General features: G+C 47.5%; 1 protein-coding gene across 5 annotated transcripts in view; it reads left to right on the plus strand.

Annotated features, from left to right (window-relative positions):
• The first annotated feature begins 3,864 nt into the window (after positions 1–3,864).
• The window catches only part of MLPH (melanophilin), a 398,235-nt gene continuing 385,559 nt past the window's right edge, over positions 3,865–16,540 (plus strand). For 3 of the 5 annotated variants that reach the window (XR_015308426.1, XR_015308427.1, XM_086956304.1), the window contains exon 1: positions 3,920–4,045. The gene's annotated coding sequence lies outside the window, so the exon portion shown is untranslated. Of the gene's footprint in view, positions 4,046–16,540 lie in introns of all 5 variants that reach the window. The other 2 variants (XR_015308428.1, XR_015308425.1) reach the window with 2 other exon arrangements.

Raw genomic sequence — 16,540 nt, forward strand, 5'->3', positions numbered from 1 at the left:
TTGATGAGCGAGTGCTCTTCAATAGTAACAATGCCAAGTGTGAGCACGGTTTATGGGCGGCGGTCGTGTCGCCGAAGAGCACCACCCCGAGAACCTGGGGGCCCCTGAAGTCAGCATTTGCCGGCTCCTGCATGGGGAACATCATCAAGGCATTGAGGAGGACGTAAACCATCTGCCGAGGCCCATTGGGGGTCTTGTTATCAGCAGGACATTGCACTTTCCTATAACCGGCACTGCAAATCCCAGAATGCTGTTTTGAACTCATATGGAGTCCAACAGAGGGCGTGCCTCGTCGGGGTTTAACACCATCGACGCTTATGGTTTTCCCCCCCTGTGCTGAAAATCTGGAATTCCTACTAATCATGACGAGCTCAGCTCGGCATCAGTGTACGAGATGTGTACCTCATGACGAGCTGAGCTCGTCATGAGCGTCGAAGGTGTTAAGAAGAGGAAGTGGCCGGATTGTGCTTTCTTTCACCACAGCCCATGAAAAAGAGTAACTAACTCAAAACGCATCGGCACATGTGGTGCAAGCTGTGAAGGTAGCAGGTGGACGTTCTTCTTGCAGTGAAATAAAGAGCTTTGCTTGGAAGCTCATGGTGATGTGTGAGTGCTCTTCAATAGTAATGATACCAAGTGTAAGCACCATATATATATCAAATGACAAAGGCCATTCAGGCTGAAACACGTTGGTCGAGTTGGTGTGTGGTATGAATAAATAATACCATTGAGTAACCTAATCTGGAGTGCTGCGTCGTTTGTGGAATAATTAATGATTGTGGCCAGGATCCGGCCATAACGCGCAGCACCCACTGTGGAGCGCTAAACTGACTGACCAGGGATCACAGTTTGAGGAATATATATATATATATATATATATATATATATATATATATATATATATATATATATATATTCGTAGACCGAAAGGCGTAGGGGTAGCTGGTATGCTTAGATAAAAATACTGGATGGAAAATGCAACTTAATCTGGAGTGATATCATTGACGGATAACTGCGAGTGCGAGAGAATGCCCCTTGGGGAAAGAGTGTTTTGGAATATTAACGGCGAGGCTCTGCCGTATCTCAAACGCACACGCCGGAGAGCGCCCAGAGAGCCGGAACAGGGGGCCATGTTTATATATATATATATATATATATATATATATATATATATATATATATATATATATATATATATATATATATATATATATATATACATATATACATATATATATATATATATATATATATATATATATATATATATACTTGCACTGTGTGCCGGTAATCCAGGGCTCCTAGCTTTGCAGCGGTCCCTTCCACAAAACCGGCGTTTTTGACAATATATCAACAATTTTCCTGTCTACCCTCCCGGGTACAGAAAAGTTCGGGACACTCCAGGATGCTCAAATTCCTTTAATCACCAACAATGGTTGGTGATTAAAGGAATTTGGACGGCTTTTGTTAACCATTGTTGGTAATTAAAGGAATTTGAGCATCCTGGAGAGTCCCGACCTTTTCTGTACCCGGGAGGGTAGACAGGAAAATTGTTGATATATAGATATATATATATATATATATATATATATATATATATATATATATATTCACTCCGGTCTCCTGCACAGGCAATACAGCGTGAAGGAATCACGCTCCAGATTCTCCCCAAATACTTGGGGAAAAAAGGCAGCACTCCCGGGAATGTCCCGGGAATGCTGCCTTTTCTTTTCCAATGATTTGGGGAGAATCTGGAGCATGGATTTATATCGCGGCACACCACCGCGTGGCAGCACCCGCCGATCGAGTGCCTCACTATTTGGTGTATCGGGAGCTGGAATATATATATATATATATATATATATATATATATATATATATATATACACATATAGATAGATAGATAGATAGATAGATAGATAGATAGATAGATAGATAGATAGATAGATAGATAGATAGATAGATAGATAGATAGATAGTTAGATAGATAGATAGATAGATAGATATGGAGTACCTCAATCACTCACGTTCCCTTGACACCACTCTCTTGTACAGTCACTTTGGTAGATATTTGAACTCCTTTTCTCCTCATATCTTTCTGAAACGCTCAATCTGCATATTTGATACTCATCTATTTTCTCTTCAGCGCTCTCTTTTCTCTCTCCTGTATGTACTTCCTTGCCCTTGCATCCCTTTCACTTCACTTTACTAATCAACCCACACACAATGTACCCCCTCACCTGTACACACTCCATTTTCTTTAACTTTCACCCTGTCAATGTTTTGATATTTGTGTACCTCCATCACACACTCTCGCATACAATCCGAATTTAATTGGTGCACCTGATCATTGCTCTGTGCTCTATGCAGAGAGGCCAATGATTGGATGGGCATGTATTCTGAACCCCTTTATGTATCACTGACAGCCACTGTGAGAAATTCTCTCTGCATTTGACCTGAACTCCACAGCCTGAAATCACACACCTACTTTGAAGCAACTATTTTCACATTGCGCAGTGTATATATAACTAATATGCTGCACGATAAGACTACAGAAAGACACCAACCTGGAAAAAGCAAATACACTTAGCGAACTCTAGAGTAAGTAAAACGTGAAATTTAAACAAAAATAACATCCCTCTCCTCACAACCTGAACGAGCAGTCTCTATTTTTGCATGCTGCGGCGGTGGGGCACAATGGAGACCAGGTCAAACTACACATGGAGGTCAGGCCCCAGCAGACCTCTCCCCCTCCCCCCCCCCTCCCCCAACACCCTGCAAACCCCAGTGACAGTACTGCAGTCCCCTAATTGGCATCCATGATAAGGCCAGGTGAGAATGTAGATGTAATTACTGCCCATTCAATCCGTGGTCTCTCTGCAGAGACTTTTGAAAGTTGTAGGATTCCAGAGTCAACAGAAATGTCGGTTTTCAGGGCAATGTAGGAGATGCGAGGTACAGCACAAGAAAAATATAAATGCTGCAGTATTGATGTAACCCATTGCGATCCTGAAACATCTAATTTGTGACTAATAGTGGGGAACTAAAATCGCCTTCTCCTCTTTAGACAGGTTTTGTATGTAGTATTTATATACAGGTGTTCGTTCACATTGTGATTAAACTTGAATTTCACGAACGAGGGACGAAGGTAACAGGCGTTTTGTGACCTCATTCTGTTTAGAGTTCCTTCAGCAGCTAGGGAGGCATTCCACTGGGGACTGGCTTTCGGGAAAACGGCCCAGGCCGGGCCGGTGCCCATCATAGATCAGTAGGGCAGACTCAGTCAGAAAACAGCCTTACGCCTGAAATCCTGGTAGGACCGTGGCAGGAAGAGTTGCAAGCCAAACTCTGCCCCAAAAAGTAAATCATTCATAAAGTGGGGAAGAGTCTGGCAAATAACTGTGGGTGTCTGACTGACTCCTTCCCAGTTCTACAAGGCCCCTCAAGGAAGTTCGTTCACCACTGTAAATGTGTAATATTTTCTTGTACATCCTCACCCTAGCTTGCTGTGTGTTTGATATTGTGTTTTTGCCTTCTATGGTTTTACCCTACCTTTTCTAGTCTCCTGTTTGTTTTTGTATCGTTCTAATTTGTAACATTTTCCTCATGTAACGTAACTGGTTCTATTGTGCATCGCTCTGACACCTTCGGGTAAAGTACGCGCTATATAAAAATGCATTAAATAAAAATAAATATATACAAGCCCCTCAGAAACTTTGCTGGGTAGAACACCGCCAGGTTTCCCTGAAGCCAGTGGGCCTCCCATCTCTTTCCTGCGCCGCAGGTGGATTCTGGGCTAATCCTGCTTCGATCTCCTCTGCCCAGTGCCAGCCCTGCCCCACGCGGGCACCGGTCCCGCCCAGAGGAGTGTCCAGGACGCCCCGTCCCTCCCGTTTGTTTGGCTCCAGCAGGGGAAGTGCGTCGCCGTCCAGACTTGGACTAACCGAGCATGTGACGCGGGCGGGTGATGAGAGGGGTGCACTGGGCGCAGAAGGAGGCTTTCCTGCCTACGACTCTGCCAGCCGCCGTCTGCCACCGCGCCAAGGTAAGAAAGCAGGGGCACGTAAACTGCACCAACTCTTCTTCTCTGTATCCCCGAGCTACATAATTTCATTGCATAGCACTGTCTGGCATTACCCGGGATCTGGGAAGGGTCTTTAAAGCACACTGCATCATTATTCCTGACGTCATTGGGACTATTGCTGTGTAAGACTGGCATCAGTGTACAGTGTCCCCATGCGGGACACGTTTTTAAACCACATACTGTACTTATATTGGTGAAAAAATGAACTCGGTAATAGTAACATATGTTATTTGCATGTTTAGGAATCCTGGAGTGCGACAGGCGAGCTACACTAAAGGCGTCCAATGTGCTCATTTATTTAAAACTGTTTATGGTCTAAAGGGTTTAAACTCCATGAAATACACGGATTCAGAGCGCACAGCACACCTTTGACCGCGTTATTGACGCATTCAGTCTTTAAATCGTGAGAATCATTCTCTCGCCTTGTTTCTTGAGCTAACGTCAGAGGAGATATGTCGCAATTCCTGAATCACAGACATTGGTTTTGTGTACACAAAGAAAATGTGAGGTTTGTTTGAAGTCACCATAATTAGGCACCAAAACCTAATTACATTTACAAAACAGGTGGGAAAAAGGATTCATTCCCTAAAAAGAAGAGGCTCATAGTTAAGCATTGCAGCGGGGTTTCAAGGCTCAAATCCGACAAAAGGTCAAGAAAAGAAGACACACTGAGGCCGGGTGAATGCACAGATTATTGGTCTCATTTCTGCATTCATATTTTATATATTGTTTTGTTAGGCGCTCGGACAGTAGTACAGGGCACTTTATGGGGCACATAAGGAAGAGGGGGTGCTCACGCTGAGTTGTAGTCAGATGCACATCCACACGACACAAAAGACCATTTGCCTCCGCGAGTTGAGCGCGTGTTGTTGATAATTTGAGATTTGCAGGTCTTAATCTTGAGTCCTGCAAGGCCGAGCCAGCCGTGCATCCTTTTGAGGGTGGTGAGTTGAGTAATATTGAAACTTGCTATTTTTAGTGCTTAGAAATGGCACAACAGAAGTACAAAAGAAGTTATTATACTAATCTATGTAAAGTGATGTTAGCCTAAGCAATAAATCTGGAAGAAATGGAAGGTCTTCAGACCTTTTTTATATTTTCTGAAGTTCGTCTCAAGGTGGAGAGTCAAAATGTTGGAGCATTGCAAATACAGGGATCTCCACCAACCCACTCGTATCTCCCCCGGTGGAACAGGAATCGGTTGTCGGAGGCTGACTTTAGCTATCATTTGGAATGGTATGGAAACAGAAGCCTTATTAGCTGCCGTTCGAGGTACTTAACTTCTGAGGGTTATAAATCGACTAGAAGATCTTGACTGCAACTGTCAGGAACAGAGATAACAGACATGCTTGCTTTAAAATGTTTTTACATATATTCACAGAGGTGACCCCTTCCCATTTGTGAATGGGTTACCACCTACCTTAGGTAGATGGTAAAATGCGAACAATTTGCAACTGCTCATTGACAAGTTAGGGACTGCTCAGCTCCTGGGTTTATTTATCTTGAATTGTGGATACTGGCAGATTGAGCTTCCACAATGACCCAAAGGTCCAAGGATAATGTTCTGTTCCACATCAGTGAGTGAATAATTTTGTTTTAGGCACCACCCTCTGAGTTAAAGAACACATCCGCCATTTTACATAGGTTGATGAAGATCGTCCCCTCTGGACTGGACACATTATGTATCACTACAGTGTGAAACACTGTAGTAGTGGTTAATTTGTAAAAAATGAGTGCCAGGGCTCTCGCCAGGGGGCAGTTTGCTCCTGCCCCTTTCTCCTGTCAGGGCTGCCTAAAACATAACCAACTACTAACCATGAAAGTGGGGAGAGGATGTGGAATTGTGGCCAGAGCAGCCGACTTTGGCGCTGGGGAACCAGGCTTTAGTCTTGGCTCAACATCCTATGATTATGGGCAAATCACTTAATCTCACCATGCCTAAATGAATGTGTCCTTAACTGGTGCTCATGAAAATCACTGGTGTTGTTATTAACTGCTGGTGCTGAGCACCGGAAACCACCAGCTCAAATTAACACTTCACTCTAGTGTTCAGTTCCAGCTGGGAGGACCACTTGCTCTACCTCGAGAACGTTTTTCAGGTCCTCCAGCATACTAAGCTCAACATTAAGCCTTCCATACACATGTAAAGTAAACGTCAGTCGAGGCTGGGAATCTACAGCCTTCCCAGGCCAAGCTGAATATTTTTCTTGACTGTGATCCCCTTGCCACTTAAGCACATGCATGCCCCATCTAGCACCACCAAGGCATTGCAAAAATTATTAGCACAACTTTTGGGGAGCACATTTAGTCCTTCGTTTCTCCATTAACTACACCTCCAGGAAAACCAGAGTAGACGAATGTCAACAACTGTTCTAGAGGAGGAAAAGTTCTTTTTTATAATGTACATACTTAAAATCACCTAATTCTAGTTAGCCCTACAGTGTACAGACTGTAGCATCCAACCATGGTTTAAAGCCATACATTGCTTCCCAGTCTTGCATTAATACAGGCTCTCAGGAACCAGTATCTCCAATCATTTGATGACCCATCCAGACTTCTGAAGTGTGGTCTTTATGTGACCCTCACTTTCTTCTAATCTAGAACCAAAATGGCTAGCTACCTTCCACTTGCTCCTGACCTGTCTGTACGCCTGCAAAGAAACAGACAGCCAGTGAAATAATTAGAGCAGTACTAGCCCCACACACATCCTGAGATTATGGCACCGGCCCCATTGACAAGACAGCTCAGACTTGGAGGAGACACTTATCAGCTGGTCAAGAGAGATACTGGTACCATACTGGTGAGCCATCCATGTGGTCACCCAGCCTTGTGTTACACCCTGCCTGCAGCAAAGTGCAAGGAACCATGTACCCTGGACCCTGGGTGCCCTAATGGGAGCCTGTGTTCTATCTTGCTCCTGAAATGGGGCCACTCTGGGCACCTCTACATTGTAATATATCCCGCCTGAAGGCATTGAAAAGAGACCATTGACCACCATCACCATGCTAAAGATGGTATCAAGGTCTGCTATGCTGGCCATCTCAACTACATGCAGATTAATGATGAGTTGTGATTGCACAGTGGACACTACCGAGGTCCGGCACAGGTGGGATTGCAAGGAGGCTGAAGAAATTCAACCATGAGTGTAAGGAACAGTATATGGCACTGTTGTGTACCCTGGAGGCTGTTAATGTGCCAGTGCCCAATCTCCAATGCACCCTGGAAAATAATGACAATTAAATTAAGGAATAGGGATGGCGCCCTTTTGTTGGCCTCTCGCTCCTAACCAAAGGCTAGTCAAGTCCGTGGACAACGAGGGCATCAGAAAAGCTTGACGATGACAAGAGAAATAGAAAAATATCAAGAAACAACTTACCATCTGTCCAAAGTCCTAGGTTGAATTTGCTGACGGAGAAGGGTAAGCAGCAAGGAAAGCCAAAGGAGATGTGAAATACTGAAGCAAAAGGTCCCAAAGAGTAATTTTCTCACTATATCCTCCCATTACAAAGAACTTCATTAATAGGAGCACAAGTCCACTCAAAGAGTAACACCGCTCCATGAGCTAACATTGAGTCATCCCTTTCTGTGTATAGGGAACTATAAGCATCATGAGTAATGCCCACAGAGAACAAGAATTGTAATTTCTCATTTGATTGTATGAGCTAATGGAGTAGTGAGGAAGCAGTAGCCCGCACATTTTTGCCTGACGTCATTTCTCCTGAAAAGGTCTGACCAGAACGTTCTAGTTTTCTTTGCAGTATTCCATTTGTGCTGTGCTATTAATCACATGTGTATTACAATAGATATTAATACCTATATCTGGACAATCATGTGTCCTAACTTTGGTAACGTGTGATCTGTGGCAACTAGAAGCAACCTTCACTTCTCAGCCAGAGCTGCCACTGGTAAGTTAAATCAATCAATCAATCAATCATAGAATTTGTATAGCGCGCTACTCACCCGTAAGGGTCTCAAGGCGCTGAGGGGGGGGGGGTCGCTACTGCTCGAACAGCCAGGTCTTGAGTGACTTCCTGAAGGAGAGGTGATCCTGGGTCAGCCGTAGGTGAGTGGGGAGGGAGTTCCATGTCTTGGCTGCCAGGTAGGAGAAGGATCTTCCTCTGACTGTGGATTTCCGAATTCTTGGGACGGAGGCGAGGGCGAGGCTGGCGGATCGGAGCTGGCAGGTGGGTGTGTAGAAAGTGAGGCGGCTGTTGAGGTACTTCGGGCCCAAGTCGTGGAGAGCCCTGTGTGTGTGAGTGAGGAGTCTGCACGTGATCCTCTTTTTGACGGGGAGCCAGTGCAGGTCTTTCAGGTGAGCGGAGATGTGGCTGCGGCGCGGGATGTCCAGGATGAGTCGTGCTGAGGCGTTCTGGATGCGCTAGTGTCTATTCTGGAGTTTGGCTGTGGTTCCAGTGTAGAGGGTGTTCCCATAGTCCAGACGGCTGGTAACGAGGGCCTGGGTGACCGTCTTCCTGGTTTCGGTGGGAATCCATCGGAAGATCTTTCAGAGCATGCGCAGGGTGTTGAAACAGGATGATGAGACTGCGTTCACTTGCTTGGTCATTGTGAGGGAGGAGTCCAGGATTACGCCCAGGTTGCGTGCGTGGTCCGTTGGTTTGGGTGCGCTGCTCAGGGCAGGCGGCCACCAAGAGTCGTCCCAGGCGGAGGGCGATGATCCAAGGATGAGGACTTCCGTCTTGTCTGAGTTCAGTTTCAGGCGGCTGTTCTTCATCCATTCGGCGACGTCTTTCATCCCTTCATGCAGGCTGGTTCTGGCGGGGTCGTTGGTGAGGGAGAGGATCAGCTGGGTGTCGTCGGCGTAGGAGATGATGTTGAGGTTGTGTTTGCGTGCGATGGCCGCAAGAGGGCTCATGTAGACGTTGAAGAGGGTTGGGCTGAGTGATGATCCTTGCGGTACGCCGCAGATGAAGTCTGTGGCTTCAGATCTGAACGGGGGAGGCGGATGATCCACTCCAGTGCCTTCTCTTGGACTCCGATGTTGCTGAGGCGCTGCACTAGGGTGCGGTGGCAGACAGTGTCGAACGCTGCTGAGAGATCCAGGAGGATGAGGGCCGCTGTTTCCCCATTTTCGAGCAGGGATCTGATGTCGTCAGTGGCTGCGAGGAGGGCGGTCTCGGTGCTGTGGTTGGCTCGGAAACCGGACTGCGAGGGGTCGAGGGATCCGTTCGTCTCGAGGAAGGCGGCAAGCTGTCTGTTGGCGGTTTTCTCGATGACTTTGGCAGGAAAATGGAGGAGCAAGATGGGGCAGTAGTTCTTGAGGTCGGTGGGGTCTGCTGTTGGTTTCTTCAGGAGGACGCTGAGCTCGGCGTGCTTCCAGATCTCCGGGAAGGTGGCGGTGTTGAAGGAGGTGTTGATGATGTCCCGGAGTTGGGGTGCGATGATGGAGTCGGCCTTGTTGAAGACGTGGTGGGGGCATGGGTCGGTTGGTGATCCGGAGTGGATGGTGTTCATCGTGCGGGTGGTGTCTTCGGTGTTGACCGGGGTCCAGGCGCAGAGGGTGGTGGTGGGGGGCATTGGTTCGGTGGTTGGGTGCGTGGTAGGTGCGCCAAAGCTGTTGTGTATATCGGCGATCTTGCGGTGGAAGAACGAGGCGAGTGAGTCGCAGAGGTATTGCGAGGGGGTGATGTTGTTGTTTCCGGCGCTGGGGTTGGAGAGCTCTTTGATGATGCTGAAGAGTTCCTTGCTGTTGTGGGCGTTATTGTCCAGTCGTTCTGTGAATGCTGTCTTCTTGGTGGTGCGGATCAGCTGGTGGTGTTTGCGGGTGGCTTGCTTGAGGGCAGTCATGTTGTCTGTGGTCTGGTCGTGGCGCCAGGCTTTCTCGAGGGTGCTGCAGTTCTTCTTGGAGTTCTTGAGTTAGTCGGTGAACCAGGAGGCTTTCTTGCTGCCGGGTCTGCTGGGAGGGATCTTCAGTGGTGTGAGGTCATTTGCGCAGTTGGTGAGCCACTGTGTGAGGTTGCTGGCTGCTTTGTTGGGGTCCGTTGTGCTGGCGGGAGGGTTCTGGCGGAGGGAGCTGCTCGGTGGTGATCTTGCTCCAGCTTCTGCGAGGAATCTGTTGCGGGTGGTGGTGGGTCGTTGTTCTTCTAAAGCTGAAGTAGATGCAGCTGTGGTCAGTCCAGTGGAGTCTGGTGGAGTGGCTGAAGGAGATGTGCTTGCTGGAGGAGAAGACGGGGTGTAATGGAATCCTGAGTAAAAATTGCAGCCATAGTATTAAGAGTCCTAGGCTAGCAGGGAGAACATGCAGGGTGACCTTTGAACCTGGTAGGTTGGCCCCACAAGGCGCAGAATGATAAGGTTCGCTGTAGATCAAGGATGAGATGAGCTGCACGGGTTCAGGCCCTCTGAACCCACTGTATTTGTTTTGGCTCAGAGGTCACCATAGGTGCTCGTGGTGTGTCAGCAGCAGAGGGAAGATTCCACTGAGGGTGCAGGGTTGGTAGAATCTTGATCACGCTGTGTGTTGATAGATTGCTATTAGTCGAGTAGACCACTTATATTGTGGACCGTGCTGCCAGGTATAATAGGAGCACCCTAGCGAGGAGGCCAGTCAGAGAGACCTAAACAAGCTTGTTGGCGGCTGGCAAAAGGATTGCTGCTTTAAACCAATTTGGAAAAGTCAGTCATAACCCATAATCAACATCTATTGGTGGACAAGCGTGAGGCACCCCATCACGTTCTTGACCATTGCTCTTGTATTTTGATGCGGCCCTTGGTGTCCCCACCAGCACAGACACAGGAGTTTCTGGAATGTTTTCTAAAGGTGGACAACATGCTTATTTATTTGAAAAGTTTTATATAGCGCTGGCTAGACCCGAAGGCATGAGAGTGCTTTACAATAGATCAGTGAGTTACAATTTACATAGTTACATCAATTAAATCAAAGAATCACGGAGGGAGGGGGCGGGAGAGGGGGAGGGAAGGAAACACAACGGGGAAACAAGGAAAACAATGTCAAATGACCGGCTGGGTAGGTGACGGCCGTGGGGTGAAAACCCGGGCAAGACTCCTCTATAGCTGCATATGACAGCTCCACTGATTCAGAAAAGGGGGTGGTGATGAACAGAGTGTCTGAATTAAGCAGACCACTCTTACCCAGTCCAAAGATCAGGGCTTGATCCATCACCGTTTTTTAGCTCACTGCACCATCCCAGCTCAGAACTTGGCTATATGCAAATTAGTCTGACCCTGGCCCAGTGCATCATGGGAACAGGGCAGACCAAACTACCAAGCCAATTCTTATACTGGGAAGGAAACAAGCTTCCGGGGACCGGTTTCTGGCATTTCAGCCGTCTTCGGCCCGGCTTGCTTGAATCCTGATGGTGCAATGAGCAAGGGACTCACATCTGAGTATACCCTTCCACGCTTATGGTGGACAAAAATGATTCAGAAAAGGGGGTGGTGATGAACAGAGTGTCTGAATTAAGCAGACCACTCTTACCCAGTCCAAAGATCAGGGCTTGATCCATCACCGTTTTTTAGCTCACTGCACCATCCCAGCTCAGAACTTGGCTATATGCAAATTAGTCTGACCCTGGCCCAGTGCATCATGGGAACAGGGCAGACCAAACTACCAAGCCAATTCTTATACTGGGAAGGAAACAAGCTTCCGGGGACCGGTTTCTGGCATTCCAGCCGTCTTCGGCCCGGCTTGCTTGAATCCTGATGGTGCAATGAGCAAGGGATTCACATCTGAGTATACCCTTCCACGCTTATGGTGGACAAAAATGATTCAGAAAAGGGGGTGGTGATGAACAGAGTGTCTGAATTAAGCAGACCACTCTTACCCAGTCCAAAGATCAGGGCTTGATCCATCACCGTTTTTTAGCTCGCTGCACCATCCCAGCTCAGAAATTGGCTATATGCAAATTAGTCTGACCCTGGCCCAGTGCATCATGGGAACAGGGCAGACCAAACTACCAAGCCAATTCTTATACTGGGAAGGAAACAAGCTTCCGGGGACCGGTTTCTGGCATTTCAGCCGTCTTCGGCCCGGCTTGCTTGAATCCTGATGGTGCAATGAGCAAGGGACTCACATCTGAGTATACCCTTCCACGCTTATGGTGGACAAAAATGATTCAGAAAAGGGGGTGGTGATGAACAGAGTGTCTGAATTAAGCAGACCACTCTTACCCAGTCCAAAGATCAGGGCTTGATCCATCACCGTTTTTTAGCTCACTGCACCATCCCAGCTCAGAACTTGGCTATATGCAAATTAGTCTGACCCTGGCCCAGTGCATCATGGGAACAGGGCAGACCAAACTACCAAGCCAATTCTTATACTGGGAAGGAAACAAGCTTCCGGGGACCGGTTTCTGGCATTCCAGCCGTCTTCGGCCCGGCTTGCTTGAATCCTGATGGTGCAATGAGCAAGGGATTCACATCTGAGTATACCCTTCCACGCTTATGGTGGACAAAAATGATTCAGAAAAGGGGGTGGTGATGAACAGAGTGACTGAATTAAGCAGACCACTCTTACCCAGTCCAAAGATCAGGGCTTGATCCATCACCGTTTTTTAGCTCGCTGCACCATCCCAGCTCAGAAATTGGCTATATGCAAATTAGTCTGACCCTGGCCCAGTGCATCATGGGAACAGGGCAGACCAAACTACCAAGCCAATTCTTATACTGGGAAGGAAACAAGCTTCCGGGGACCGGTTTCTGGCATTTCAGCCGTCTTCGGCCCGGCTTGCTTGAATCCTGATGGTGCAATGAGCAAGGGACTCACATCTGAGTATACCCTTCCACGCTTATGGTGGACAAAAATGATTCAGAAAAGGGGGTGGTGATGAACAGAGTGTCTGAATTAAGCAGACCACTCTTACCCAGTCCAAAGATCAGGGCTTGATCCATCACCGTTTTTTAGCTCACCGCACCATCCCAGCTCAGAACTTGGCTATATGCAAATTAGTCTGACCCTGGCCCAGTGCATCATGGGAACAGGGCAGCCAAACTACCAAGCCAATTCTTATACTGGGAAGGAAACAAGCTTCCGGGGACCGGTTTCTGGCATTTCAGCCGTCTTCGGCCCGGCTTGCTTGAATCCTGATGGTGCAATGAGCAAGGGACTCACATCTGAGTATACCCTTCCACGCTTATGGTGGACAAAAATGATTCAGAAAAGGGGGTGGTGATGAACAGAGTGTCTGAATTAAGCAGACCACTCTTACCCAGTCCAAAGATCAGGGCTTGATCCATCACCGTTTTTTAGCTCACTGCACCATCCCAGCTCAGAACTTGGCTATATGCAAATTAGTCTGATCCTGGCCCAGTGCATCATGGGAACAGGGCAGACCAAACTACCAAGCCAATTCTTATACTGGGAAGGAAACAAGCTTCCGGGGACCGGTTTCTGGCATTTCAGCCGTCTTCGGCCCGGCTTGCTTGAATCCTGATGGTGCCATGAGCAAGGGACTCACATCTGAGTATACCCTTCCACGCTTACGGTGGACAAAAATGATTCAGAAAAGGGGGTGGTGATGAACAGAGTGTCTGAATTAAGCAGACCACTCTTACCCAGTCCAAAGATCAGGGCTTGATCCATCACCGTTTTTTAGCTCACTGCACCATCCCAGCTCAGAACTTGGCTATATGCAAATTAATCTGACCCTGGCCCAGTGCATCATGGGAACAGGGCAGACCAAACTACCAAGCCAATTCTTATACTGGGAAGGAAACAAGCTTCCGGGGACCGGTTTCTGGCATTTCAGCCGTCTTCGGCCCGGCTTGCTTGAATCCTGATGGTGCAATGAGCAAGGCACTCACATCTGAGTATACCCTTCCACGCTTATGGTGGACAAAAATGATTCAGAAAAGGGGGTGGTGATGAACAGAGTGTCTGAATTAAGCAGACCACTCTTACCCAGTCCAAAGATCAGGGCTTGATCCATCACCGTTTTTTAGCTCACTGCACCATCCCAGCTCAAAACTTGGCTATATGCAAATTAGTCTGACCCTGGCCCAGTGCATCATGGGAACAGGGCAGACCAAACTACCAAGCCAATTCTTATACTGGGAAGGAAACAAGCTTCCGGGGACCGGTTTCTGGCATTTCAGCCGTCTTCGGCCCGGCTTGCTTGAATCCTGATGGTGCAATGAGCAAGGGACTCACATCTGAGTATACCCTTCCACGCTTATGGTGGACAAAAATTATTCAGAAAAGGGGGTGGTGATGAACAGAGTGTCTGAATTAAGCAGACCACTCTTACCCAGTCCAAAGATCAGGGCTTGATCCATCACCGTTTTTTAGCTCACTGCACCATCCCAGCTCAGAACTTGGCTATATGCAAATTAGTCTGACCCTGGCCCAGTGCATCATGGGAACAGGGCAGACCAAACTACCAAGCCAATTCTTATACTGGGAAGGAAACAAGCTTCCGGGGACCGGTTTCTGGCATTTCAGCCGTCTTCTGCCCGGCTTGCTTGAATCCTGATGGTGCAATGAGCAAGGGACTCACATGGGCATCGGCCAAGGTTGCTCGTGCAAGGAAGTAAGTACAAACAGTTTTGGTATCCGCCAAGGGGGCATTGTCAAAGGTCCGTCGAAAGTTCCATCAAAGTTCCACCAGGCATGGGCCCTGTTGATCCGCCTCCATTGTGTGTACAATGTTCAAGGTTTCAGAGGAACAGCCAGTTACAGGTTACATGGTTACTTCAATTAAATCAAAGAATCATGGAGGGAGGAGAAGGGGGAGGGAAGGAAGCACAACAGTGGGCGTTGAAGAGAGCAAGTGCCAGTGCCCATACATGATGGCACATGACACACCACTTGTGACGTCAGTGACCTGGGAGAAGCAGGTTAATGTGTTGGTCATTCGCTACCAATGGAAAGTCACCTAAGAGCAGCCAATCCGCTTCTGTTAGGAGACTTTACCCATTGGTGGGGAATGTGGTCCGCCCTGTGAAAGGCCGCAAGCAGGTGGAGGAAGGAGATCAGTGAGCAAGTGTTGACCCTGGTGGTAAGAAGTTCCTCAATAATGTACACGGGCAGTTTGGAGTCCCGGCATGGACGCAAAACTCGCAGCGTGTATGGAATTCTTAAGGCAAGTGTCCTGGGAGTCCGACTCTGAGTGGACGCCTGTGGAAACAGAGTTATCACAGTGCAAGTATTTGGTGAATAAACATCGCTGTGGAAGAATGCATATCCGGGAACAGAAAAATTTAAATATATCAGATCCAGCATGAGGAAGTGTCTTAACGTCACCTGTAACAATATCTGCCATAAAGCGCTTGCTATATTTACCTTGTGGAGGTGTGGTTGCCAGAGCGAGTGTACCACACCTAAGCTCTTTTATTATCAACGTGAAATATGCCACGTGATAGTGGTGGGTAAGAAACAACAGCCTTTCCATCTGTGGGAAGAAATACCTCAGATGGTGCAAAAATGCAGTTTGACCTGTACCCAACCGTCACCTCTCTACATATCTAACACAGTTTTTTTCCCCTTTTCAGTTTAAACTGTAACCCGAAGACATTTTATTATTGCTGCCTCGCTAGAACGAGCATCTATATTCGATCTGAATATTAAAGTATTTCTCATGCATTTTAAGTACGCATTATTCTCAGAAATGGAGTAAGATTCCAAAACTAAATTACGTACTGGAGTAAGTCAGACTTTTTTCTTTAGTGTCGCTAATGAACGTATGTTTTGGGTGTGGTACTTGAAATAGGCTTTTTGGCCGGCTTCTGGTTTTGCTCAGCGCTCAAACCAAGAAGCACGTGTTCACTACAGGGCCGAGAGAGAGAAATAAACGGAGCCATCAAGGGAAGGTTAGAAGGACAATACATGCGCGCGCGCACACAATCTACATTTTACACGTCCCTTATCCTGGCTTGCTGCCAGCAGTTCGTGTGGCCTCTTTTATAATGCAAATGAGTTTCTGGCCACTGCCATTGTAATGACAATGCATATATAATGTGTGGGTGTGAGTGTTTGATTGATTCAGATGCTCCGTCCATCACCACCCCCTTTTGTACCGCTTTTGGCCGCCATAAGTGTGGCAGGGTATGCTCAGACGTGAGTCCCTTGCTCACTTTGCCACTGGATTCAAGCAAGCTGGGCTGAAGACGGCTGGAATGCCAGAAACCGGTCCTCGGAAGCTTGTTTCCAGTCCAGGGAAGACATGGCTTGGCAGTTCGGGCTGGACTGTTCCCATGAGGCACAGGGTCAGACTGATTTGCATATAGCCATGTCTGAACTGGGGTGGCAGAATGGGCTAAAGAACGGTGATGGATTAAACCCAGATCTTTTTACTGGGTGTGAGTGTTTGATTGATTCAGATGCTGCCACCCCCTATTGTACCGTATATAATGTGTGGCCCCAGAGTGCTACAAGTGCCTTGAATCCTCATTTTTGTTTGCGAATCTGTTTTATTGAATTGTGACATTAGTACAACATAGGTCATATGAAATGGAAGCCGCGTTGGGAGCCACAGTCAACAT

Source organism: Lissotriton vulgaris, chromosome 2_1, assembly GCF_964263255.1.
Source record: "Lissotriton vulgaris chromosome 2_1, aLisVul1.2, whole genome shotgun sequence".
Classification (NCBI taxonomy): domain Eukaryota; kingdom Metazoa; phylum Chordata; class Amphibia; order Caudata; family Salamandridae; genus Lissotriton; species Lissotriton vulgaris.